The 27,500-nt window shown below is 39.0% G+C and overlaps 2 protein-coding genes across 2 annotated transcripts in view; one reads left to right on the top strand and one right to left on the bottom strand.

Moving 5' to 3' along the window:
* aven (apoptosis, caspase activation inhibitor) overlaps positions 1-27,500 on the top strand; it is a 108,738-nt gene that overhangs the window by 15,391 nt on the left and 65,847 nt on the right. The window lies entirely within an intron of this gene.
* The window catches only part of chrm5b (cholinergic receptor, muscarinic 5b), a 51,003-nt gene that overhangs the window by 22,073 nt on the left and 1,430 nt on the right, over positions 1-27,500 (bottom strand). The window lies entirely within an intron of this gene.

Below are 27,500 nucleotides of genomic sequence, written 5' to 3'. Positions count from 1 at the left end.
GCCGCGGCACAGTGGTTGAAAAACACTGCTCTATATTACAGAAAATACGGTAATCGGTCACTGTGGATGTACTGACTCATGTTCACTTGTCATCTGTTTGCTTTGCTCTGTTCACCACTGCACTGTTATTTTATAGCCTTGCACATGTTATACTTGTATCGCGCTTTTCTACCTTCAAGGTACTCAAAGCACTTAGACAGTATTTCCACATTCACCCATTCACACACACATTCACACACTGATGGCGGGAGCTGCCATGCAAGGCGCTAACCAGCAGCCATCAGGAGCAAGGGGTGAAGTGTCTTGCCCAAGGACACAACGGTTAGTTATTTAAGTGCTTGTTTGTATTATTAGTTAATTGTTAATATGTGTTGTTTACATGGAACAAGAGAGTACAGTACCAAGTTAAACATACAAAAGCTGATTTAGATGTAGACCAGGGTTGTCCAAACTTTTTCCACTGAGGTTCGCACACTAAAAAAAATCAACGCATTCTGGGGCTATTTCGATATTTTTTATTTTCAAAACCAATACAATATATACCGTATTTTTCGGACTATAAGTCGCAGTTTTTTTCATAGTTTGGCCGGGGGTGCGACTTATACTCAGGAGCGACTTATGTGTAAAATATAAAATAATATTATTTAGCTCATTCACGTAAGAGACTAGACGTATAAGATTTCTTGGGATTTAGCGATTAGGAGTGACAGATTATTTGGTAAACGTATAGCATGTTCTATATGTTATAGTTATTTGAATGACTCTTACCATAATATGTTACGTTAACATACCAGGCACGTTCTCAGTTGGTTATTTATGCTTCATATGACGTACACTTATTCAGCCTGTTGTTCACTATTCTTTATTTATTTTAAATTGCCTTTCAAATATCTATTCTTGGTGTTGGGTTTTATCAAATAAATTTCCCCAAAAAATGCGACTTATACTACATTGCGACTTATACTCCGAAAAATATGGTAGATTTATTTTACTTTTAGGGCTCTGTCACGCCAAATTTCTTCCCCCTACAAACCCCCCCCCCCCCCCCCCCCATTTACTTCCGGGGTCATTTCCTCTTTCGTCATTGACAGCGATCGATAACACTTCGGCATTGACTGCCCGTTGCTGGAAGGATACTTGTTTTGTTTTTGTTTTTTATAATATAGCATTAACAAAACGTCTGTATTAATTATTATTAACTTGAGGATATTCCTGACTGCACATTTGACAGAGAATTAAACGATTTTTGATTCGTTTTCCACGGGTCAACACTACTTCAGGGTTAATTTTTCTTTCAGACGAATGAGTTTTAGGTTGATATTGTTGGCAAACACGATTTACTGAGATTCACTCTAACTTCGAGTAAGAACATACCTTTACTGTATGCGGCTGGTCCGTGGTTGCCCAATATTGAGACGTGAGTAGGAGCAGTTTTTAGCAAATAATAAAAATAATTGCCAACAACCCCGATAATAACCCTGACATGACTTTGAATTCTCTACAATTATAAACTTTGCCCTCCGTGTCAAGTCACTTTCCGTAATGAGCCAATTATCGATTGACGTAAGTAAGAGGAAATGACGTAAGAGGAAATGACCCCGGAAGTAAATGGGGGGAGGGGGTTTGTAGGGGGAAGAAATTTGGCGTGACAGCTCCCCTCAAGTTTGGCCCTGGGAAACTGGAAAATAAGTCACATAATATTCTTTTTTTTTCTTCTTTTTTTTCAACGCTTAAATCTTTAGATAAACTTCAGATTTATCTGTCGATATAAAGTTTTTTTTTTGTTTTATGTTTAAATGTTTTATGCCATTTTTGTTAACGAAAACTCAGTTTTTTATGGCAAAACTCCAAAATATGCTTGAATGTTCCCCCCAAAAATGTGGAATATTTGATAAGTAATTGAAGCCTTAAATAGGTCAACAATTCGTAACACCCGCTACATTTCTCAGGGATCCAAAAGGGCCCCACTCATAGAAGTTTTTTAAAAAAGTAATTCATTTTTTTTTAACTTTCAACCCATAAATCTCGAGATCAACTTCAGATCTATTGGTCGATATAAAGTCTGTCCTTTTTATTAAAAATAATGTGAAATCAAAGGAGGAGAGGTTTACAAAGGTGGACTGTATGTATGCCCTCTGAACGAGTCTTTTACACACAAAATGTAGCACAACTCCACCATTCGCAGACATTTTTATGGAGATGTGCGTGACGTTATATTTGGAGGAGGAGGAGCGAGCCCGCGTCGTGTTGAGGTTGTTTGCTCAATGTAAAGTGCTTTTACAAAAAGAATCCATTATTATTATTATTAATAGTATTATAATACAGCACCCCCCCCCCCCCCCCCCCCCCGCCCCCCCCAAAAGGGACAAGCGGTAGAAAATGGATGGATGGATGGATAATCCTATCTTTAATCTTTCAGATGGTTTGGTATTGAAATTAAATGTCAAACATTACAATTGAACAATTGTTTTTGTGTTTTGTGTACATTTAAAGCGCTTAAAAGATGTCAATAAAAGTAACTATTGGTATAGTAAAACAAAATATATGTTTGATTTTGGAAGTAGTTTGCCAAATTTTGGTACAAAGCAGATAAGTTGGTTTTTTTTCGGATCCCTTTTTCATTCCAAAGAGTCCCATAGTCTTGATTGAATGCATGTAAAATTGTGTAACCCCGTTTTTTTTGTGCCGCTCAATGGAAGTAGTGAAGTAGTTTGATGACCTGAAACCTCAATTTGATATTCAGGACAAGTTGTGTCTCATTTGCATGACTATTTGTGTCCACGGTTGTTTTCTGTGCCATCAGCCCATCTGTGACTTTACAGTATGCTCGACTGCACAAGTCCACGACATCATTTTATCTGGCCCGCAAACACCTGGAAATTATGTGTCAATAAAGTACTTCATATTTTCTCACTAAATGTAATTGATTTTTTTCATTTTGACTGAAAACATATATATACTGCTTGAAATTGCATATCTTTTCAACTTTAATAGTATCCAATATTGCAACATATATTACAGTACATTATCATACTTTCCAAACATGTTTTTGTCTAAATAAAAATACTTAACTTTACAGCAAACTACCCATCAAATTAATAAAAATGACAATACATTTTACGTTCTTCTTTACAGCATATTAATGTAAATTGAAAAAAAAACCTACTACTGTCTTTTGCGGTAAAGTTCTGTTGACTGAGCTGACAGTTTTTGACTGTAAAATCTACGGTTGTTGTTTTTAACGGTGTATTACTGTACATGAAAGACGGTACATTTGTTAAGTTGCCAGAATAAAAAAATAACTTGTACTGTTTTTCCATTATCAATATAGTGTTGTAAAAACCAATGTAAATTTAACACAAACATTCAGGCAACAAAGTTGACAGCTTTTTCCGTAAAACCCCCCACCCCAAAAAACAGTAGTATTGTTTTTCCATTTACTGTAAAATGTTGTAAAAAAAACAAAAACAAAAAAACCATATTTTACAGTAAAATTTTGTAAATGTAAAGTTTTTACTGTAAAATCGACATCTACTTAAAACAATTTATATAATTAATAATGAAATCCAGCGACCTGTCCAGAGTGTACACCGCCTTCCACCTGAATGCAGCTGAGATAGGCTCCCCCGAAAGGCACAAGCGGTAGAAAATAAATGGATGGCTAATGAAATCCAGAGGCAAATTCATACAGAGGGTGAATAATGTATGAATTTGATACACACCGTCACCAGAATGTATCTGGTGACGGCGTGGCGCGGTTGGGAGAGGCCGTGCTAGCAACCTGAGGGTTCCCGATTCGATCCCCAGCTTCTACCAGCCGGTTCACGTCCGTTGTGTCCTTGAACAAGACACTTCACCCTTGCTCCTGATGGGTGATGGTTAGCGCCTTGCATGGCAGCTCCCGCCATCAGTGTGTGAATGTGTGTGTGAATGGGTGAATGTGGAAATAGTGTCAAAGCGCTTTGAGTACCTTGAAGGTAGAAAAGCGCTATACAAGTATAACCCATTTACCATTTACCATTCTCTGATGGCAGCCATAACTGCGATGTGGCCCTCAATGAAAACAAGTTTGACATCTTTGCTAAACAGAAGTTTCGACGATGTTTTGAGGGTAACGATATGACAACTTCATATCACAGTTATCGTGTCCAAAATGATCACAAGTAAAATTATACAGTGGTATAATTAAAGATGCTTAAAAAGTATGTCAACACACTCTGAAATCTTTTGACAAAGTTATTTCGTTAAATAACTAAAATAAATAGATACACCGTTGGAAAACTCACTATTTTGCATGTTTTGTGTTTCTTATGCTTCACTGATAGTGTTTTAATCTTCGTATTTTATCTGTTTTGATGGCTCAGCTTTTATTATTTTAAGTATTGGTCTGTACTGTAGTACTTCAATATTTATTTAACTGAAGCGTGTGTAACAAAAAAAAAAAGTATTATTTTATATTACTGGCAGGGGTAACATCCTACTCTGTTCAGCGGGCCTTGAACGCACCATAAAAACACCTCTTTGTAGTTTTAATGTGCACAGTTAAATATCTTCGTTGCTCAAACAGTCATGTGTTTTATAGAAGTTTAGATTGGGATATGTTGTTTTTTAGTGTCTCTTGTTTTCATGTTAACCTTTTAAGCTAACGCGTTTGCGCTAGTCAGTCCGCAAGTTTATTAAAGTGCAGTTATCAGTCACAGTTTTTCGATGGTTTTAATCTAAATGGGACATGTTATGCAAAACCAACTTTCCTTACTTTTTGGTGCCTGTTTGTGTATTTGGGATCTGCATAAGTCCAGAGAAATTGAAATCAAACCGTGCAGGCATTGAGGAAATATTTATAAAACATTCTTGCCTTCCTTCACACTTCCTTCAAACGAGCCATTTGTAATTTGCCCCGTTAGTGACGTTTCTCTCAATTGTGACATCTGCGGATTATCCATATATGGAAGACATTTATCCCGAGTGCCATGAGCCTTTTTTTTCTTTATCCTCTTGTCATGAGGCAGACTGGCTCGTACATGCACATGCATCCTCCGCCGTTGCCATGTCTAATATAAGTTATAAAACTTATGTCTGTCAGTAGACTCACTGTGGAAGCGCTAACAACTACAACAAAGATGGCGGGGAGAAGACGCAGTCTAGGTGGAGGCACGTAAATAAGACAAAACGGCGCGTCCTGAAGAGACGATCAGAATGCACCTTGACAACGTTCTGTAAAACATAATCTATGCATAATTTTGACCAAAGAACCACCATTACATGTTATGTAGACCACAAGGAAGTGTTTTAGATGTAGAAAAAAATCATAATATGACCCATTTGAAACGGTAATACTAAACGTGGGGAGTTTTGCCGCGGTTATCATTAATACTTTTTATCGTTACATCCCTAATTGAGGGTGAGATACAACATAACAAACCAAAATATTCATGTTGAGCTCCAATACAGTGGGTCTGGGTTAGTTTTTTGCCTCATCCCTCACTTAATGTGGAGTGAAGAATGCACTACCGACCCAATAAAGTTCGAAAGAGAAAGAGTTGATACAATATTTTCTGCTCACATGTGCTACCTGGCAGTGTTAATTTTGTTGACTAAATATTTTCGTTTCCGTTATCGTCAACAACCTATTTTCCCTTCGACAAGATGACGACGATAACAAATGAAAACAAAAGCAGGTTGACTAAAACAATGACAAAATAAACCGACAAATCAATACAACGAGATGATGTGGTTGTTTGATCACACTGCAGTTATAGTCTCACTCCTTAATGCTTCAGTCACATGCAGGTTTCTCATGAGGATGAGGCAAAATACAACCATACCTACTGTATATTTATCAATAAAACACCAGCTATCCTGAGCACAATGGTGGCACACTTCCCATGCTATAACAGCCTTATTCTAAAATGTATTGATCTTTTTTAATGGTGAAATTTTCAAAAGATAGTATTAGGGCTGGGAGATATGGCCTTTTATTAATATCTCAATATTTTTAGGCCATGTCACGATACATGATATATATCTCGATATTTTTGCCTTAGATTTGAATGAACACTTAATGCATATAATCACAGCAGTATGATGATTCTATGTGTCTACATTAAAACATTATAGTTCATACTGCATTAATATATGCTCATTTTAGACTTTCATGCAGAGAGGGAAATCACAACTAAGTCAATTGACCAAAACTGTATTTATTAAACAGTTATTAAGCAGTGACACAAACATTCATGTCATTTCCAAAACAGAAAGTGCAAGATTGTCAGAGACATTTTAAAGCAAGCTATTAGTGCACTTTTGTGCATGATGTCACTAAGATGACATATCAAAACAACACTAAATTAAAGTGCACTTTTTGTACAGAACGCCACTACAATAGTTTAAAACAAATAAAGTGCACTTTTGTGCATGATGTCACACAAGATATTTCAATAACTGTCAGATAAAAATGAGCTGCATAATAGGAAATCAAATAGTGCATGTCCTTCGCTATGTGGTAGGTTCCTGCGGACGTTATCTCCTTCTGTTGTTGACTATTTTTTTCATACGGTGTTGATGTGGAAATGGTTGCTTGGGCATTTTGTTGGTGTGGCACCGGCGGAGATGTTGACATGCAGAGTTTCCAGCACTCTTCATTCTCTAACAGGTGACTTTTCAAGTCATGCTACAAATTAGCAGTGGCGCTACTTTTTGGAGCAACACTTTTACTTGACACATTACTGTTGTTTGTTCAACATATTCCCGCTTGAAGCCAAACCACCGCTAGACGATGGACCCTTGCTGTTTTTCTTGGGAATTAATTCTTCCTTCATTTGTTTCCAGAATCGCACCTTCTCTCTCTCTCTCGTATTACCACTCACACCGCTAGCATCACAGCTAATGTTACCCATGCCGCTACCTCTCTGCTCTGCGAGAACGTGCAGTATGTGACGTATGTAAGAAGGTGCGCTTGTTTTATGTCTCTGTGAGAAGGAGAGACAAGAAAGAGTGAGAAACGCCTGTAGTGTAATGGCCACAGCTAAAAGCAACTGCGTGAGAACGTATACTCGAATATCACGATACAGTCATTTTCTATATCGCACAGAGACAAACCCGCGATATATCGAGTATATTCGATATATCGAGTATATTCGATATATCGCCCAGCCCTAGATAGAATCAACTGTTGCTTAAAATGATACTTTTATTTATGCAATTTTCAAAATGAGTCAAAGAGGAGAATATGCTTCACCCATCAAGTAGTGAATGTGACCAATGTCAAAGTCATTTGTATCCTCTCCGCCTATAATTAATCTAGTTGTGTTGAGTGTTACATCGGTGCGTCAGTCTCTGCCGTTCTCCTGTGGCGCACACGGCAAAGGTGCTGGTGCGAGTTGTTGGACTCGGTATCTCTTGTCTCTGCTATTTTGCCCACATTGTCAGATTAGTCATGCCATACAACAAGAGGCTGCTGCTCTCCAGAGGATACTTAATTGTATGTGGGAGGCATTGTTTTTCGAGCCAATTAAGGTTGCCAGGAAATCAGGAACCCAGCATCAAAACCCCCCTTTTTCTTTGTTGTCAATAATACAAAACACAAATAACCCACCAAATTTTCAATTGCTTGTTCTGTTTTCTTTTTTTTCCAAAAGGAATAAATCCCAAGTCAGAAGGTGACTCCTTATTGCCTTTTTTTTTTTTTTTTTTTTTTTTTTTTTTACTTATGTATTTTCTGGCTACGAATGACCCTGAGCAGTGTTTTGCAAACCTTTGCCGTGCATCTCGCAATGCTTTTCAGATTCAAAGTCCCAGGGCGCTCAGGTCAGCATAGCTTTATTTTACCTAGTGTGGTGGAGGCGGCGAGCATGAGCGAGATTATAGGCATATTTTGTTTCAATCATCTGTGTTGTTTCCTTTACTGCAGGAGAAATGTTTATCTTTTTATGTAGAAGTGTTGAAAAGGCATATTTCTGGAGGTTCAATGACCGTACTTTGACACAGGATTGGTTAAAGGGGAGCTGCGCTTTTTGGGGGGAACTTTGCCTATTGTTCACAATCCTTAGAGAGAAGAAGACAAAAGTTTTTTTTATTTTTTCTCATTCTAACATTAAGAAATTGGCTCGTTCTCAGTGGCTCGCAATGCAGCTAATGAGAGCAATGCATTCTACCTCTAAATTACTTTAAAAATGCATTAAAAAATCATCAACAATACTTAATTTACGTTCAGTAACCTGTATAATAACAAGTGTTGGGTTAGTTACTGAAACCAGTAACTAGTTACAGTTACTAGTTACTTTATTTCAAAAGTAACTCAGTTACTAACTTAGTTACTTACACCAAAAAGTAAAGCGTTACTGTGAAAAGTAACTATTTAGTTACTTCTTTTTTTTTAAGGCTTCCATTAATGCCCTTTTAGCCTTCATTTCAGTACTGTTCTTGCATTGGAGAATAATACCGTTTTTTTAAGGCTCCCATTAATGCCCTCTTAGCCTTCATTTCAGTACTGTTATTGCACTGGAGAATAATACAATCTGTTGATCAACTTGACATGCATTTGCATCACTGAACTCAGAAAGCAATGTGGTCTACATACAACACACAAAGACAAAGATATGTTTCAAAGGGCCAATTTATTTCAGGCCAGAACAAATTGACAAAACTATTTTAGATAGCTGCAACATAATGGCACTTTAACTTTAACTTTAACTTTAAGTAGATAGGATCTTAGATCCAAAACACAACTTACATTTAACTCAAATGTTATTTTCTTTGTGCTCGACAAAAGAAAAGTATTGAGAATGTCTCCATGTTAAGAAACTCGACTTCTGGCTTCACCATGATGTCTTGTTAGTTGTTATGAGAGTAGCGTGTGTGTGTGTGTGTGTGTGTGTGTGTGTGTGTGTGTGTGTGTGTGTGTGTGTGTGTGTGTGTGTGTGTGTGTGTGTGTGTGTGTGTGTGTGTGTGTGTGTGTGTGTGTGTGTGTGTGTGTGTGTGTGTGTGTGTGTGTGTGTGTGTGTGTGTGTGTGTGTGTGTGTGTGTGTGTGTGTGGCCCTTTAAGATATGACAGCATGTGACGTGAGTGAGTGGGCGAGAGAGGTGAGGGAACGGCGACAGTGAGTGCGTGCAGGTGCTCTAGCTTGGTAGATGGCTGCGTCCAATAAAGTCACAAAGTTGCAACAAACCGCCGGCCTCGTCATTCACCCTCAGCTGTAAAGACCCACTTCCGGGTAAGGTGAAGGTTGTTAGCCCCGAAGTACATAACGTCTCCCCTGCGCCCCTCAACTGCGGTCTGGGAGCCTCCCGCCCCTCCCCCCCACCCACACAAAGCACGTCTTTTCTTTTCCTTGACACCGCAGCGCTCCAATAAAACACACTCAGATCTTGTGTTTCTAGCCGATACTACATAAAAAATAACATAAAATAACGCAGTAACACATCATGTAGTAACCGTAACTGAGTTACTGAATATAAAAAATAACGCGTTAGATTACTAGTTACCGCCGAAACTAACCTCGTTACAGTAACGCGTTAGTCCCAACACTGATAATAACCAAGCTGTAGCCACATTATTGTAAGATCGAAACTGAGGAACTCTTTTTCTAGCGTACCAACACATCGACGTGCTACGGTATTAGCCATAATAGCTAACTACGGAAAGAGATAAGCTAGCTTTTACGTCAGCCAGGGCTGGGCGATATGGACGAAAAAGTATATCTCGATATATTTTTACTTAAACTCGATATTCGATATATATCTCGATATATTTTCCGGTGAAAGTATACATATTTAGGGACGGCGTGGCGCAGTGGGAGAGTGGCCGTGCACAACCCGAGGGTCCCTGGTTCATCCCACCTAGTACCAACCTCGTCATGTCCGTTGTGTCCTGAGCAAGACACTTCACCCTTGCTCCTGATGGGTGCTGGTTAGCGCCTTGCATGGCAGCTCCCTCCATCAGTGTGTGAATGTGTGTGTGAATGGGTAAATGTGGAAGTAGTGTCAAAGCGCTTTGAGTACCTTGAAGGTAGAAAAGCGCTATACAAGTACAACCCATTTATCATTTATCATTTATATAAAGATGAGCGATATTCACTAAAATTGAAGTGAATGACAACTGTACTGTAAACACTTTTATTAGTCAAGATGGGTATTAACAGCACAGAAAATAAACTGTTTAAATAGCACACAATTACATAACATAAATAAAATAGAAAAATATGTTTTCTACGTAAAATAAATAACATAGCTGTGCAAATAATACAAAATGTATCAAACTCAGATAAAAAATACATTTGCAAGCAGTAGGGATGTCCCGATCCGATATTTGGATCGGATCGGCTGCCGATATTGACCAAAAATTGCGTATCGGCAAGGCATGGGAAAATGCCGATCCAGATCCAGTTTAAAAAAAACTCCGGTCCGTGTTTTTCAACGCACCGATTTAAATAATACATTCCACTTTTCTGCTGCTCCCAACATTCCGTTCCGCATTTTCCAGCACACCTTCAGCACATCCACAGGTCTGTGAATTCTCACGCAGTTGCTTTTAGCTGCTGGCATTACATGACAGGCTCTTCTCACTCTTTCCTGTGTCTCCCTCTCACAGACAGCAAGTGCACCTTCTTACACACGTCACATACTGTCACGTCATACGTCACACGTCACATACGTATACGCCCTCTCCCAGCAGAGAGGTAGCAGCATGGCTAACGTTAGCTGTGATGCTAGCGCAGCAGTGCGAGCAACGCTCGCCTGTGCAATTGCGCACTGTTTAAGCGTCCTCTGCGCATAGCAAATCTATGCCACGCACAAAATCAAATAAAAAAATAAGCGCATAACAATTTTCGACACACGGACACGACAGAGAAAACAGTTTTCGTCATCATTGTTCAAATATTGTGACGTCTGTCGAGACGCTTATCTCCATTCGGTGCCACACGTCCACACCATCAAAATGCCGAGGCAAAAATTTCCACATCAACACCGTATGAAAAAATTAGTGATTTTTTTAGTTGTGATTTCCTTCTCTGCATGAAAGTTTAAAAGTAGCATATATTAATGCAGTATGAAGAAGAATGTTTTAATGTAGACATGCAAGCCTTGAAAGAACATTTTGAAAATCAAGACTACATTTCCTGCAAATGGGTGCATTTCTACCCTATATTTTAACTTTAGATTTATTCTCATATCAATCTCTTTTGGCTGTCTTTTTGACACTTACATCCAGCGCCCCCCTCCACACCCTGGATTATAAATAATGTAAATAATTCAATATGATTATCTTGTGTGATGACTGTATTATGATGATAGTATATATCTGATAGTATATATCTGTATCATGAATCAATTTAAGTGGACCCCGACTTAAACAAGTTGAAAAACTTATTCGGGTGTTACCATTTAGTGGTCAATTGTACGGAATATGTACTTCACTGTGCAACCTACTAATAAAAGTCTCAATCAATCAATCAATCAAAACACATAGAATCATCATACTGCTGTGATTATATGCATCAAGTATTCATTCTAGGCTAAGGCAAAATATCGAGATATATATTGTGTATCGCAATATGGCCTTAAAATATCGCAATATTAAAAAAAGGTCATTTTGCCCAGCCCTAGTTCAATGATGCCATTTCTGTTTGTCATGTATAATTTTGTCTATTTTGTGTTTATCCTTGAATAAACAGGTCAGTTTCTTGTTACCAACCATTGTGTATTATTCAAACTCCCCTAATTCAGCTGGCTAGTTGTTATCAAGAGTACTAAAACCCTTTTCAACATGATTCTGACAACTAAGTACCGTATTTTCCGCACTATAAGGCGCACCTAAAAACCACAAATGTTCTCAAAAGCTGACAGTGCGCCTTATAACCCGGTGCGCTTTATTACGATTCATTTTCATAAAGTTTCGATCTCGCAACTTCGGTAAACAGCCGCCATCTTTTTTCCCGGTAGAACAGGAAGCGCTTCTTCTTCTACGCAAGCAACCGCCAAGGAAAGCATCCGCCCCCATAGAACAGGAAGCGCTTCTTCTTCTACCCGCCCCCGGAAGAAGAAGAAAAAACGCGCGGATATCACCGTACGTTTCATTTCCTGTTTACATCTGTAAAGACCACAAAATGGCTCCTACTAAGCGATCCGGTTCATAAAAAGACGCAATCTCTCCATCCGCACACGGATTACTACCGTATTTCACAGCAACTGAACCGCACTGTGGAACGGGAGCACGTACGGTGAATATTCGCACCACAGGGAATGAGAAGTCATCCTTCACTGTGGTTCTAGCTTGCCATGCTAACTTCCACCCATGGTGATATTCAAAAGGAAGACCTTGCCAAAAGAGACCTTTCCAGCCGGCGTCATCATAAAAGCTAACTCGAAGGGATGGATGGATGAAGAAAAGATGAGCGAGTGGTTAAGGGAAGTTTACGCGAAGAGGCCGGGTGGCTTTTTTCACACAGCTCCGAAGGCGAACACACCTTCACTAAGACGGGCAGACAGCCTCGGACGACATACGCCAACATTTGCCAGTGGATCGTAAATGCCTGGGCAGATATTTCGGTCACAACTGTGGTCCGAGCTTTCCGGAAGGCAGGATTCACAGAACAACAGCGACACTGACTCCCGATGACTTCTACGAGACGGAACCGGCCATTTTGGATACCACGCTTGCGCAACTTTTCAATTCGGACACCGAAGACGAAGAATTCGAAGGATTTACGAATGAAGAATAACTTCAGAAGGTGAGCGCTATGTTTATTTTGTGTGTTGTGACATTAACGTTCGAGCAACATTATGTTACTATTGCTCTACACCATTTTGAATTTTACTATGTTTGTGATTGCACATTTGCGTACATTTTGGGACAGAGTTGTTAGAACGCTGGTTTTCAATATATTATTAAAGTTTGACTGAACTATCTGACTGTTTTTTTGACATTCACTTTAGCGCAGCGTTTTTTTGACATTCACTTTAGCGCAGCGTAGGCGCGGCTTATAGTCCGGGGCGGCTTATTGGTGGACAAAATTATGAAATATGTAATTCATAGAAGGTGCGGCTAATAATCCGGTGCGCCTTATAGTGCGGAAAATACGGTAGGCTAAATAACTTTAAACTTTAATACATGCTCGGATAGGCCAGTATCGGTCAGTATCAGTATCGGTCAGTATCGGTATCGGATCGGAAATGCAAAAACAATATCGGTATTGGATCGGAAGTGCAAAAACCTGGATCGGGACATCCCTAGCAAGCAGGCACTTTTTAATTCCCAGTGGACGATGTAATGGACTGTCACACACGTACGGTTCTGGTCAGCGCCAAGTAAGTGACTTGACTTAATTGTGCGGCTATGATCTTCCTCACTTCGGCGTACATTTTTGGCAGCATTTCTCGTGTGAAATATGGCCGGCTTGGCAACTGGAGAACAGTTTTGATTTGGGCTTACATGGTAAACAACTCAAATGAATGTTTTATCCAGACGTATACATTTGTCCAAATGTGGTCAAGTAGACGCATTGTGGGTTTCCTGGACGTCGTCTACATCGCTAAAAGAAACATCTAAACAAGACAAATCCCTCTGCCATCTTCTACTATTTTTTTTAATATATAAATCGCCCGCCTGAATATTCCCTCTTCTCTTCTACGACTCTCTCGTCGTCATTTGGGATGTCTGTTGTGATTTCACTTCCTGGTTCCATGACCCGCCCTATCTTGCCTCTGATTGGCCTGTCCCTAATGTTTTGCTCTAATCTCAACCAATCGTGACTCATCATAGTAAACAACCAACCAATCATGGATGTTCTTTTACGTGCAAGCACGTCTTGGAAGGAGGAAGGGGAGGGGATTAGTAGCGAGTGGGAAGCGGGGGAGAACAAGGAACACAACAAATAAGCGGCGTTTGGTCATTTTAACGTGAAATAAATTATATCGTTATTACGATATTTTCTTAATTCATATCTTGTTTAAAAATGCATCGATATATCTTACAAAGTCGATATATCGCTCAGCCCTAACGTCAGCACGGAACGGGTTTGAGTTTGTAATGCACAACACTGCGATATGACACCAATCTGTACTGACTGGAATAACATGAACAATCATATTACAGTATCTGTAGAGTATTATTTCATGCTTTGTTTGTACACAGCTAGCTCGTCAGCGTATGCGTTGTAGTGTACGGTGATGTGCTGCATGTGTCATGATCAACAGTATAGTGACTTACTCAATGGACAGTTGTCCATTTGGTTCAGCTGGCTGGGGATGTTTCCTGTTGATTTGAGTAACCCATCCATTAATTCGGTATAGCTTGGCTCAAAGTTCCACATTTGCAACGGCTTCCGTCTGTTCCAACGTTTCAGCCTCTTCTTCGTGCTCGCTTCTATAAGCACCAGTTCATCCTTCCGTGTATAAGATAAGGTTGTGAATCCTCATTTGTTCAAAAATGGTCGTCGTCTCTGTTGTCTGTTACCAAGTCTGCCATGATTAGAAAACTGCCATGATTAGAAAACACACTCGCGTTTGATTCCGGAAGTAGGAACAAATTTGTTGCGGGAAGTCGGAAGTGCGCTGCTGTGGAAACGGAAATAAATGCGCCAAAGAATTAGTTCCGGCTGTGCATAAAATGACCAAGATATGGTAAATATTGAACATATTACATATTGTTATGAAGGTGTTTGTTACTACATTATAGACTTGCAGACGTAAAACGTTGATGGAGGGTTTTGAAGTTGTTTCAGAGGGCTTTGAAGGCTACACCAGTGACTCCCGTTAGCCGCATCTTGCAAGCGTTTTTTTATCTTTAAAATCCTAAAAAAAAAGAAAAGACATGTGGTCTTGTCTCTCATAATGACGGTGAACAATAGGCAAAATTCCAAAAAAAGTGCAGTTCTTTAATGTGTTGCTAATGGTCCTGGTTGGCTGAGCGATGTTTCACACACTTGATAACAACCGTTGAGTCTGCCAGAGCAAAGGTCTTCAACAGAGGTAGTGCAGGAGGGTCGCAACATTTTTGGTTGATAAGACATTTTTACAGGTATTTTTTCATAATCCCTGCTATGGTTGTACGGCAGGGGTGTCAAACTCAAATACAGAGTGGGCCAAAATGTAAAACTGAACTAAACCGCGGGCCAAGGTTGAACAAATTAACCTTTTAATAGGGACCCAAACAAGTTTTGCATTGAATATCGAACAAGCAAGGCTTATACAACTTTATAGTGACATGCAAAATCGAGTTTCAAATAATAATAATGATAATAATTAAAAAATATCAATGGCATATCAAATACAATTTGAATAAAAATGCAATGCCTCGTTTCTATTTGCAGCCTTCTGAGGTAAATATCAACATTAACTTTTTCCACAGAAATGTATATTAGAAAATAAAATAACAATGAATAAACCAACCATTCAGGACGGGGTTGGGGGGGCGGGGGGGGTTTGGTGGTAGCGGGGGTGTATATTGCAGCCCGGAAGAGTTAGTGCTGCATGGGATTCTGGGTATTTGTTTTGTTGTGTTTATGTTGTGTTACGGTGCGGATGTTCTCCCGAAACGTGTTTGTCATTCTTGTTTGGTGTGGATTCACAGTGTGGCGCATATTTCTAACAGTGTTAAAGTTATTTATACTAGCACCGTCAGTGTAACCTGTATCGCTGTTGGCCAAGTATGCATTGCATTCACGTGTGTGTGCGTGCTGAAGCCGCACATATTATGTGACTGGGCCAACATTCGCTGGACTGGGTGAAAAGCGGACGTGACGATTTTTGGGAGGGGCACTGAAATATGAGAGTCTCCCGGGAGGGTTGGCAAGTATGAGAATGAGCGGTGAATGCGGTGTTACTGCGGCACCACCACTGAATATAATCGGCGGGCCAGCTCTAGTGTTAATTTGATATCGCCTCAAGGGCCAAGTGAAATTACACGGCGGGCCAAATTTGGCCCGCGGGCCAGAGTTTGACACCCATGTTGTATGGTATACCAGTACTAATAAAGGACTATGGTGTTAAGGGAAAAAAAGGTACTAAACTGCCTTTGAAAAAAACACTCGACCTTTTTTTTTATAAATAAATAAATAATGGGTTGTACTTGTATAGCGCTTTTCTACCTTCAAGGTACTCAAAGCGCTTTGACACTACTTCCGCATTTACCCATTCACACACACATTCACACACTGATGGAGGGAGCTGCCATGCAAGGCGCTAACCAGCACCCATCAGGAGCAAGGGTGAAGTGTCTTGCTCAGGACACAACGGACATGACGAGGTTGGTACTAGGTGGGGATTGAACCAGGGACCCTCGGGTCGCGCACGGCCACTCTTCCACTGCGCCACGCCGTCCCTATGTGACTGATGGCCCGCACTTATTCTTCTGTTGTTTTGGATACTTTTTTTTTTAATACGTTCTGGGTGATTCTACAAATTTGGGCATCAATCCAATACCAAGTAGTTACAGGATCATACATCTTGTACTTGGATTCACAAATTTGTGGCATTCAGGAGCGTCCATCCAGTGTGGATGGACGTTTTCCGCGAGCTAGCTATTAAATAGCTGCTACCGTCTAGCTATGTTTTAAAGCACCGCCTGAAGAGCGGAAAAAAATAATATAAAACAAATATATTCAATATTTTAAAAAATCTACTATTAGGACACAGAGGATATTGGGTTGAGGGGAGAACCCATCTGAGTCAGGACCTTATCTTCTTCCTATCATTGTGAAGCAGAATTGACCAAGGATTGTTCACCCACTAATAGGAACGTGAGCTGGGTTTAGACCGTTGTGAGACAGGTTAGGTTTACCCTACTGATGATGTGTTGTTGCATTATTAATCTTCACTTCACTGTTCACAGCGCCAACTTTATCGATAGTTTTAAAACAAAAATACGTCCATTCTCCCTCTCCTGTCTCCACAATGTTTTTGCTTGCAAGTGCTCTGTGCCTGTGTTGATGTTGACTCGCAACATGCGCTTGGTGTGCCTTCCGGCGCATGAAAAAAAAGTACCGATATTTTACGAATGCAGTATAGTACCTTTTTTAGTTCATTGGTACCGCGGTACTTTATCAGTACCAGTATAGGCTACAGCCCAAAAGCTCCTCTTGGCTGCAGACGTATACGCGAGCGAGTAAGTGCGATGCTCGCCAGGAGGGACAAGCGGTAGAAAATGGATGGATGGATGGAATTTAAAAAAAAGATATACATATATATATATTCTTACAAATTACGATTCGATTTAGAATTGTAATAAATAAGAATCGTGATTTTTTTCAGCACCCCTACCTAGGAATTATGATATTTAAGCGATATGATTTTCAGATGCGAAAGTAATAACCTAGCACCAGGTTTAATAACAAGGTTGTATTGCCAACATGATACAATGTACAGTATGACGGACGTTTTGAGTTTTGCGTGACTTCAGAGGAAGAAAAATGTCCAAATTTCAATTTGTACGACCACCAAAGCATGTGAGCGCATGTCCAAAGCTAATTTAACACTAAAGTAGTGTTGTCCCGATACCAATATTTTGGTACGGGTACTATTGATTTGTCAAAATGATCAAGAACAAGTGCTAGAAAATGCATTATTAATCTACTTGTTCATTTACTGTTGATATCTGCTTGCTTTCTCTTTTAACATGTTCTATCTACACTTCTGTTAAAAAGTAATAATCACTTATTCTTCTGTTGTTTGGATGCTTTACATTAGTTTTGGATGATACCACAAATTTTGGTATCAATCCGATACCAAGTCGTTACAGGATCATACATTGGTAATATACAAAGTCATCATGTGTCCAGGGACACATGGATTGGTACTTTTTAGAGGCGGTATAGTACCAAATATGATTCATAAGCATCGCGGTACTATACTAATACCGGTATACCGTACAACCCTACACTAAAGTAATCAGAAAATTAAATATAAGAATCATAACAGGCATATATGTATGTACAGGTAAAAGCCAGTAAATTAGAATATTTTGAAAAACTTGATTTATTTCAGTAATTGCATTCAAAAGGTGTAACTTGTACATTATATTTATTCATTGCACACAGACTGATGCATTCAAATGTTTATTTCATTTAATTTTGATGATTTGAAGTGGCAACAAATGAAAATCCAAAATTCCGTGTGTCACAAAATTAGAATATTACTTAAGGCTAATACAAAAAAGGGATTTTTAGAAATGTTGGCCAACTGAAAAGTATGAAAATGAAAAATATGAGCATGTACAATACTCAATACTTGGTTGGAGCTCCTTTTGCCTCAATTACTGCGTTAATGCGGCGTGGCATGGAGTCGATGAGTTTCTGGCACTGCTCAGGTGTTATGAGAGCCCAGGTTGCTCTGATAGTGGCCTTCAACTCTTCTGCGTTTTTGGGTCTGGCATTCTGCATCTTCCTTTTCACAATACCCCACAGATTTTCTATGGGGCTAAGGTCAGGGGAGTTGGCGGGCCAATTTAGAACAGAAATACCATGGTCCGTAAACCAGGCACGGGTAGATTTTGCGCTGTGTGCAGGCGCCAAGTCCTGTTGGAACTTGAAATCTCCATCTCCATAGAGCAGGTCAGCAGCAGGAAGCATGAAGTGCTCTAAAACTTGCTGGTAGACGGCTGCGTTGACCCTGGATCTCAGGAAACAGAGTGGACCGACACCAGCAGATGACATGGCACCCCAAACCACCACCCAACCATGCAAATTTTGCATTTCCTTTGGAAATCGAGGTCCCAGAGTCTGGAGGAAGACAGGAGAGGCACAGGATCCAAGTTGCCTGAAGTCTAGTGTAAAGTTTCCACCATCAGTGATGGTTTGGGGTGCCATGTCATCTGCTGGTGTCGGTCCACTCTGTTTCCTGAGATCCAGGGTCAACGCAGCCGTCTACCAGCAAGTTTTAGAGCACTTCATGCTTCCTGCTGCTGACCTGCTCTATGGAGATGGAGATTTCAAGTTCCAACAGGACTTGGCGCCTGCACACAGCGCAAAATCTACCCGTGCCTGGTTTACGGACCATGGTATTTCTGTTCTAAATTGGCCCGCCAACTCCCCTGACCTTAGCCCCATAGAAAATCTGTGGGGTATTGTGAAAAGGAAGATGCAGAATGCCAGACCCAAAAACGCAGAAGAGTTGAAGGCCACTATCAGAGCAACCTGGGCTCTCATAACACCTGAGCAGTGCCAGAAACTCATCGACTCCATGCCACGCCGCATTAACGCAGTAATTGAGGCAAAAGGAGCTCCAACCAAGTATTGAGTATTGTACATGCTCATATTTTTCATTTTCATACTTTTCAGTTGGCCAACATTTCTAAAAATCCCTTTTTTGTATTAGCCTTACACAATATTCTAATTTTGTGACACGGAATTTTGGATTTTCATTTGTTGCCACTTCAAATCATCAAAATTAAATGAAATAAACATTTGAATGCAACAGTCTGTGTGCAATGAATACATATAATGTACAAGTTACACCTTTTGAATGCAATTACTGAAATAAATCAAGTTTTTCAAAATATTCTAATTTACTGGCTTTTACCTGTATATGTATATACAAGTATATACTGTATTTTTCGGACTATAAGTCGCACCGGCCGAAAATGCATAATAAAGAAGGAAAAAAAACATATATAAGTCGCACTGGAGTATAAGTCGCATTTTTTGGGGAAATTTATTTGATAAAACCCAACAGCAAGAATAGACATTTGAAAGGCAATTTAAAATAAATAAAGAATAGTGAACAACAGGCTGAATAAGTGTACGTTGTATGACGCATAAATAACCAACTGAGAACGTGCCTGGTATGTTAACGTAACATATTATGGTAAGAGTCATTCAACATATAGAACATGCTATACGTTTACCAAACAATCTGTCACTCCTAATCGCTAAATCCCATGAAATCTTATACGTCTAGTCTCTTACGCGAATGAGCTAAATAATATTATTTGATATTTTACGGTAATGTGTTAATAATTTCACACATAAGTCGCTCCTGAGTATAAATCGCACCCCCGGCCATACTATGAAAAAAAACTGCGACTTATAGTCTGAAAAAAACGGTGTATATATATATATATATATATATATATATATATATATATATATATATATATATATATATATATATATATATATATATATATATATCTCGGTTCTAAAACTTTTAGTAGTTGAATCATGTTTATGTTCCTTTCATCACTAATTAGTGCCTATATTTACCAGTTTACTCACTCACACAAATTTACAAGTAAAACTTGACTCTTGTTGGCCATAAGTCAACTTCTAGCTCTCCCCAAATCAATTATGTACAGACTTCATTGAGCGTGTCGACATGGGACGACTAAAATGTCGGCCTGGCACCAAGAGTCTCACGCAATTCAGACTAATTAGCCAGCTCATACGACATGTTAAATTGTTAAAAAGAAAATGCCTGAGCAGCTGGTTCCTGAGTGTCTACACTCCTTGATAGTGATAATGCATGTCAAAGGGGATCTCAGCAGACTAACTCAAGAGCCATTTATGTAGAGATTTGTGGGTACATGATAAGTAGCAGTGGTTAGCGTCATAAGATTGGGGAGATACTTTTTTTTAATTCGGTAGTGAAAGGCTGTTCACTCAATTAAAGAAAAACTGCACATTTTATGAATTTTGCCCATCATCCACAATCCCTATGTGAGACAAAAACACCCGTCTTTCCCTTTTATGTGCGTTCTAAATAGTGGAAAAGCTGCCAGTAACAATGTAGGTAATTGGAATTATTCTATTCCACCTGTAAAAAAAACATCCAAAAACTGCCAACAACATTCCATTTACATGCCAGGACCTACATATTAAAAGCTATGGCGACATTGTTATAGTAGGAGCTAACACAGAGGAACTACTTTTTACACATCGCCTTGCTTACACCGCTCCTCCAACCACTAGCAAGTAGCCAGCTACTAGCTAACTGGTTGTGACTCGCAATGAAATAAAAAAGTTTGAGCTGATTCTGTTGCTGCTGTATTGCCTTTTAGTAAAAGTTAATGCTAAGTTATAAATCGTACATCTCACCTGTAACGTAGAAGGTTGTGGCACCGAGCTGGGAAGTTGGTCAACCTTAAAAAAAAAATCCAACCGACTTGATACTGTATGGCTCTCAACAAATGGAACCCGACAAAATTGTGAGAAAGCACCGTTTATCTGAGTAGTGAAGATTATTCTGAATTTAGCAGCTCAAGAAGAGCACAAGCGCTGAAAGATGTAACCATCCCAGTGAGAGCAGACATTGTAAGTCTCTTTTTTTATGTTATTATTCGAAATGTTTAGCAATAGTGCTACATTATAACATGCCAAGGTTCTCACCAAGTCTCAAACACAGAAAGTGCTGTCTTTGTTGTTGTTGACGAAAGTAGCATTTGTTGCTATGTGCTTTGTGGAATTAATGCGTCCATGAAAGAAGTTAAAATGACTAAAATATTGTAAATATTACATGTTATGAATGTGCCTATTACTACAGTACATACAGTCAAATCGGAACTATAAACCACACCGCTGCGACCTATAAAATGGTGTAGCTAATTTATGTATTTTTCTTTGCTAACAGCCATAATGCAAATAGTTTAAAAAAAAAAAGAAAAAAAAAAGAAAAAAGGCAAATACACTGAAATGGTATGTATTGTTTGTGCTATGGCGCCCTCTTTCAGATAATATTGCTCACTGCCGGTGTTGCAGTGCCCTTCTGTTTCTACTCGTATGGACTCTTCATCACTCCAAGCAACGTTTGTAAGTTTTACAATATAACTAAAACAATTCATACTTACCAAACCATCCCATTTGTGAAGTCTACGCATATTTGTAGGGGCTATCGTAATGTAATCAAGCTAGAATTGTTAGCATTAGCTAATATGCTAACACATTTATGAGTGTCTGTGTTAGTATTATTAACTTACAATGACATTCTTTTTGTATTGTTTTAGTTTCACAAATTTCTCAGTAAATACACCGAGACGTCACTGTAGAGTTATTGAGTCTGTTTAGCTGATTAGAGAGCGAACTTCTGCAGCTAGTGGGTCCATGACGCTGACTTCTGTTTTGTTTGATCAGCCGTTTAACTGCCGTGTTACAGACACCATTTGGAAACAAAGTATTTAAATAAACATTTACTAAATATTTCTGTGTAAATAACTCATTTTACAACGTATATATCTGCGGCTTATAGTCCGGTGCAGCTAATATATGGAACTTTTTTTTTCTTTTAAACTTGAGTGCTTCTTATATAGTGGTGCGCTTTATGGTCCGGAAATTATGGTGTGTATATACACTTACAGATTGAATATATAAATTGGTGTTGTTGTGATTAGCTATACACGATAAGTATTATAGACTAATCTTGATATTAACTGGACACTTAATTCTCAGTTTAGCCCGGGAGCTCTTTATTTATTTTACCTCTTGGTCGAACACCGGCATCTCCTCCACTTCCGGTTAGTGAAGTGCAATACATCCTGGTTACAGCAGTAAGGAACAGACTTTCACAATAAAGGTTTCAGCCGTAAACATTACAGGTGTTAGAGGTTTTTGGATGGTTAAAAGCGGAATAGATCGTATCCCCGCCTCTTCCTAGCAATTGTTTTTTTACTGTTTAGAACACAGAAAAGGGAAGGCTGAATGTTCTTGTCTCACATAGGGATTGTGGATGATGGGTAAAATGGGGGGAAAAAACATGGACTAGAATTACCTAACACTGTTTTTTTTCAGGATCCACTATGATTGTCATTCGGAACACTTGGCTCGATGGTTTATGACGCTCATCTTTTGTCCACATTGTGATAATACTGCAGTCCTACACCTCATGCATTCTACCTAAAGCGTTGAAGGGCATTATACAAGTTTCCTTTATATAACTCCATATTGCAGCGGCACTGTTTGAAACCCAAACTGATTTGCTCCTTCCTTTACTTTAGGAGTTTTATGTATTAAATTATTCATGCATCAATATATAATGCTCAATACCAACCATCACGAATCTGCAGATGGGATTATTTGTAAGAAGTAAAAAACAAGTTTTATGAACATGATTTGCATGGAAGGTTGTTGACATTTTTGTTGCCTATTATTTGTCACCTGTTACTCCACACACTTGTCATGCGTCATGTGCTTTATTCTGCTGTCACCTCCTTTTAAGCTGTACGATTCCCAAAGCTACGCCGTCAGCCATTTTTATTGGTTCGTAAAGCTACTCTCAAAAAAAGCAACCCTGGTGATCTTGAAAATGTTGCTACTTTTTATCTGGAGAACCTTTGCAGTCCTGAAGCAGAACAACATTCTTCTGCGCTGTGGTTGTTAAATTAAAACACATGGAGCTCCGTGACGCCTGGAGGAGTTAATTGCTGTCAACGATTTAGTAACCCCGAGGCGTTGAATTTTTTTTTCTTACTTGCTCTTGACCCTTTTCATTGTTGTGAGTTGGTTATACCGTTGCCATGGCGAAGGCACAAAAGGTGCCATCCCCTCGTTGTAAGGGATGTGTCGTGTCTATATGACTGGGGGGATTGACTGGGCTGGTTATTTACATTCTAATGCGGCCATCTCTCTGTACACATTAGCACGGGGATCAATCCTCGTCCCCCGCAGCCGTGGTTTACCCAGCCCTCTAATGGGCACCTATCAGGGCTCAATCATAATGAGACAAACGGAAATTGCATTAGCACAACAGTGATTCAACTGACTAGGTACTTTTCCTAACTGAGATGAATAGCTGCAATCATGCATTAATTTACATGTTCCACTGTTGTTATGCATACTTGATGGTGATGCACTGGCCCGTCGGAGCACATAGGAAAGAAAGCATTCCAAGCACTTCAGTCAGTGTTCCTGCATTTGTTGATGATGGTGAAGCCAGTGGAAGAAGGCGTGAGGCTAAAAACAGCAGCTTTGATCATAGACACTTCACAGTTCCCATCCTACGGAACAGTCTACACGTGGTCATCTCTAAGCACTTCCTGCTGATGGTTCAACAGGCCCTCCTCTATTTAGCATTTAATTATGTATAGAAAATAGCAGGTGCTGCATTCTGTTTTCACCACCTAAAAGCTATTTTTGAATAACCAATCAGAAACAAGCTGACACCTTTTGAAGATATGTGTGGCATATCTGCACTTGGAATGAAAGAGGTCCACAAAAATAGATTTACATTCGAATCAAGATTGTTATTACCTACCCCGATTCTAAATCGATTCATTATTTTCAAAATAAAAACAAGTTTTTTTTCCCGTTTTTTTTTTTTAAATAAGGATCTATTTTTAAAAAGACAGGTTTAGGCCAATCTTCATGCAACCAGAAGGGAATGTTCTTACCTGTAGCCTGTTTTGAAAAGGTTTCATTAGAACTATTATTACTTTAAACAATCAACAACTGAGAAAATTAGAGGCAACTGAAATGTGGTTCTTCAGAAAAATACTCCGCATATCATGGACTGAAAAGAAAAGTAATGAAGAGGTATTGGCAATGGCAAAAACATGAAGATCTCTAATTGCAAAGATTCGAAATAGGCAGCTGAAATTCCTCGGACATTTCATTAGAAAAGACAGCTTACAAAAACTGATAACAGGAAAACAAGTAGGAAAGAAAGCTCCAGGTTGACATCAAACAACATACTGTATATCAAAAGCCTTAGAAATCTTATCAGAAATATCAATAATATACAACTCATACATAGAGCGGACAACAGAGAAGACTGGAGAGCCCTGATCATTGATGCCTGCAAACAGGCCTGATACCCCATGTTGATGATAACTATTATACTAAATAATACATTGACAATCTGTTTGAATCGTGTTGAATCAATAATCGATTCTGAATCAAATCATCACCCCAGGAATCAGAATTGGATCCAATCAGTAGGTGCCTAAAGATTCACAGTCCCACTTTTTTTTTAACCATGTTTTTCAATAAATATCCTCCTGAAAACAGTGTCCACTGCTGCGAACATTTGTTTTTTAACTTTGTTTTGTCAGTTAATAATTTCTAGAAAAAATAATAGCCCTGTTATGCCTAAACACAAATGCAGAGGACAAAACAATGCAGAGGACATAAAATTAAAAAAAAAAAAACCTTCATACAAACCCCGTTTCCATATGAGTTGGGAAATTGTGTTAGATGTAAATATAAACGGAATACAATGATTTGCAAATTTCAACCCATATTCAATTGAATGCACTACAAAGACAAGATATTTGATGTTCAAACTCATTAACTTATTTTTTTTTTTGTGCAAATAATTAACTTAGAATTTCATGGCTGCAACACGTGCCAAAGTAGTTGGGAAAGGGCATGTTCACCACTGTGTTACATGGCCTTTCCTTTTAACAACACTCAGTAAACGTTTGGGAACTGAGGAGACACATTTTTTAAGCTTCTCGGGTGGAATTCTTTCCCATTCTTGCTTGATGTACAGCTTTAGTTGTTCAACAGTCCGGGGGTCTCCGTTGTGGTATTTTAGGCTTCATAATGCGCCACACATTTTCAATGGGAGACAGGTCTGGACTACAGGCAGGCCAGTCTAGTACCCGCACTCTTTTACTATGAAGCCAAATTGATGTAACACGTGGCTTGGCATTGTCTTGCTGAAATAAGAAGGGGCGTCCATGGTAACGTTGCTTGGATGGCAACATATGTTGCTCCAAAACCTGTATGTACCTTTCAGCATTAATGGCGCCTTTACAGATGTGTAAGTTACCCATGCCTTGGGCACTAATGCACCCCCATACCATCACAGATGCTGGCTTTTCAACTTTGCGCCTATAACAATCCGGATGGTTCTTTTTCTCTTTGGTCCGGAGGACACGACGTCCACAGTTTCCAAAAAGAATTTGAAATACGGACTCGTCAGACCACAGAACACTTTTCCACTTTGTATCAGTCCATCTTCGATGAGCTCAGGCCCAGCGAAGCCGACAGCGTTTCTGGGTGTTGTTGATAAACAGTTTTCGCCTTGCATAGGAGAGTTTTAACTTACACTTACAGATGTAGCGACCAACTGTAGTTACTGACAGTGGGTTTCTGAAGTGTTCCTGAGCCCATGTTGTGATATCCTTTACACATTGATGTCGCTTGTTGATGCAGTACAGCCTGAGGGATCGAAGGTCACGGGCTTAGCTGTTTACGTGCAGTGATTTCTCCAGATTCTCTGAACCCTTTGATGATATTACGGACCGTAGATGGTGAAATCCCTAAATTCCTTGCAATAGCTGGTTGAGAAAGGTTTTTCTTAAACTGTTCAACAATTTGCTCACGCATTTGTTGACAAAGTGGTGACCCTCGCCCCATCCTTGTTTGTGAATGACTGAGCATTTCATGGAATCTACTTTTATACCCAATCATGGCACCCACCTGTTCACAATTTGCCTGCACACCTGTGGGATGTTTCAAATAAGTGTTAGATGAGCATTCCTCAACTTTATCAGTATTTATTGCCACCTTTCCCAACTTCTTTGTCACATGTTGCTGGCATCAAATTCTAAAGTTAATGATTATTTGCAAAAAAAATAATAAAGTTTATGACTTTGAACATCAAATATCTTGTCTTTGTAGTGCATCCAATTGAATATGGGTTGAAAAGGATTTGCAAATCATTGTATTCCGTTTATATTTACATTTAACACAATTTCCCAACTCATATGGAAACGGGGTTTGTACATCCAAAACACCCCCAGAATAACAAGACAAGCAAAATCAATATTTACTAAAAATGTTAAAGTCAATGTTTGAATATATTGATAACCACTTTGTTGCTGCAAAAGCGTGAATTCTAGTTTTCTATTCCACAAACTGTCATATGATGTCACTCATTTGTTGTGGTTCCAGATTTTTTTTTAAACCGGTCTTCCACTAATGTTGAAGTATTATTATGATTCCAGGCTTGTGGTTGCCCCCATATTCTTTAATGATACTTAAAATGTAATCGTTTCACTCCTCGTACCTCCCACTCCTATATGGACACACACACATGTCATTGCAACACATATTCATGCGCCCATTCAAACACCTCCAAGGTTAATGATCAGTCTGTTTATAAAAAAAAATATTTAAGTCTACTAAATTATAGGGCTGTGAATCTTTGGACACCACATCATTTAATTTGATTTGATTCTTGAGGGTAACTATTTGATTCAGAATTGATTCTCGATTCAAAACCAGTACTTTTTAACGACATTGGGTGCCAGTTCTATAATTACTTACATTCCTCCGTAATATAAACAGCTGTGATACATGTCTATATTACTTAAAAGAAAACTGGTTTTGTTGAATAAAATTCTACTCAAACATTTAATAAAGTCAGATACAAATAAGGCAACAAGAGAAGCATCACACACTTCTCTTTTCTAAAGTAAATAGATACAGCAGATATGATCATCTACATCAACAGTATGATTTACTACCTGAGTGGCTGGACAGGAGAGATAAAAAAAAAGTGTGTGCGTGTATATAAATGTGTGTGTGTGTGTGTGTGTATATACAAATGTGTGTGTGTGTGTGTGTGTGTGT

This window comes from Nerophis lumbriciformis, linkage group LG26, assembly GCF_033978685.3.
Source record: "Nerophis lumbriciformis linkage group LG26, RoL_Nlum_v2.1, whole genome shotgun sequence".
In the NCBI taxonomy this organism is placed as follows: Eukaryota; Metazoa; Chordata; class Actinopteri; order Syngnathiformes; family Syngnathidae; genus Nerophis; species Nerophis lumbriciformis.
The sequence above is the reverse complement of the archived record's forward strand: the minus strand, read 5'-3'. Positions and strand labels throughout refer to the sequence as shown.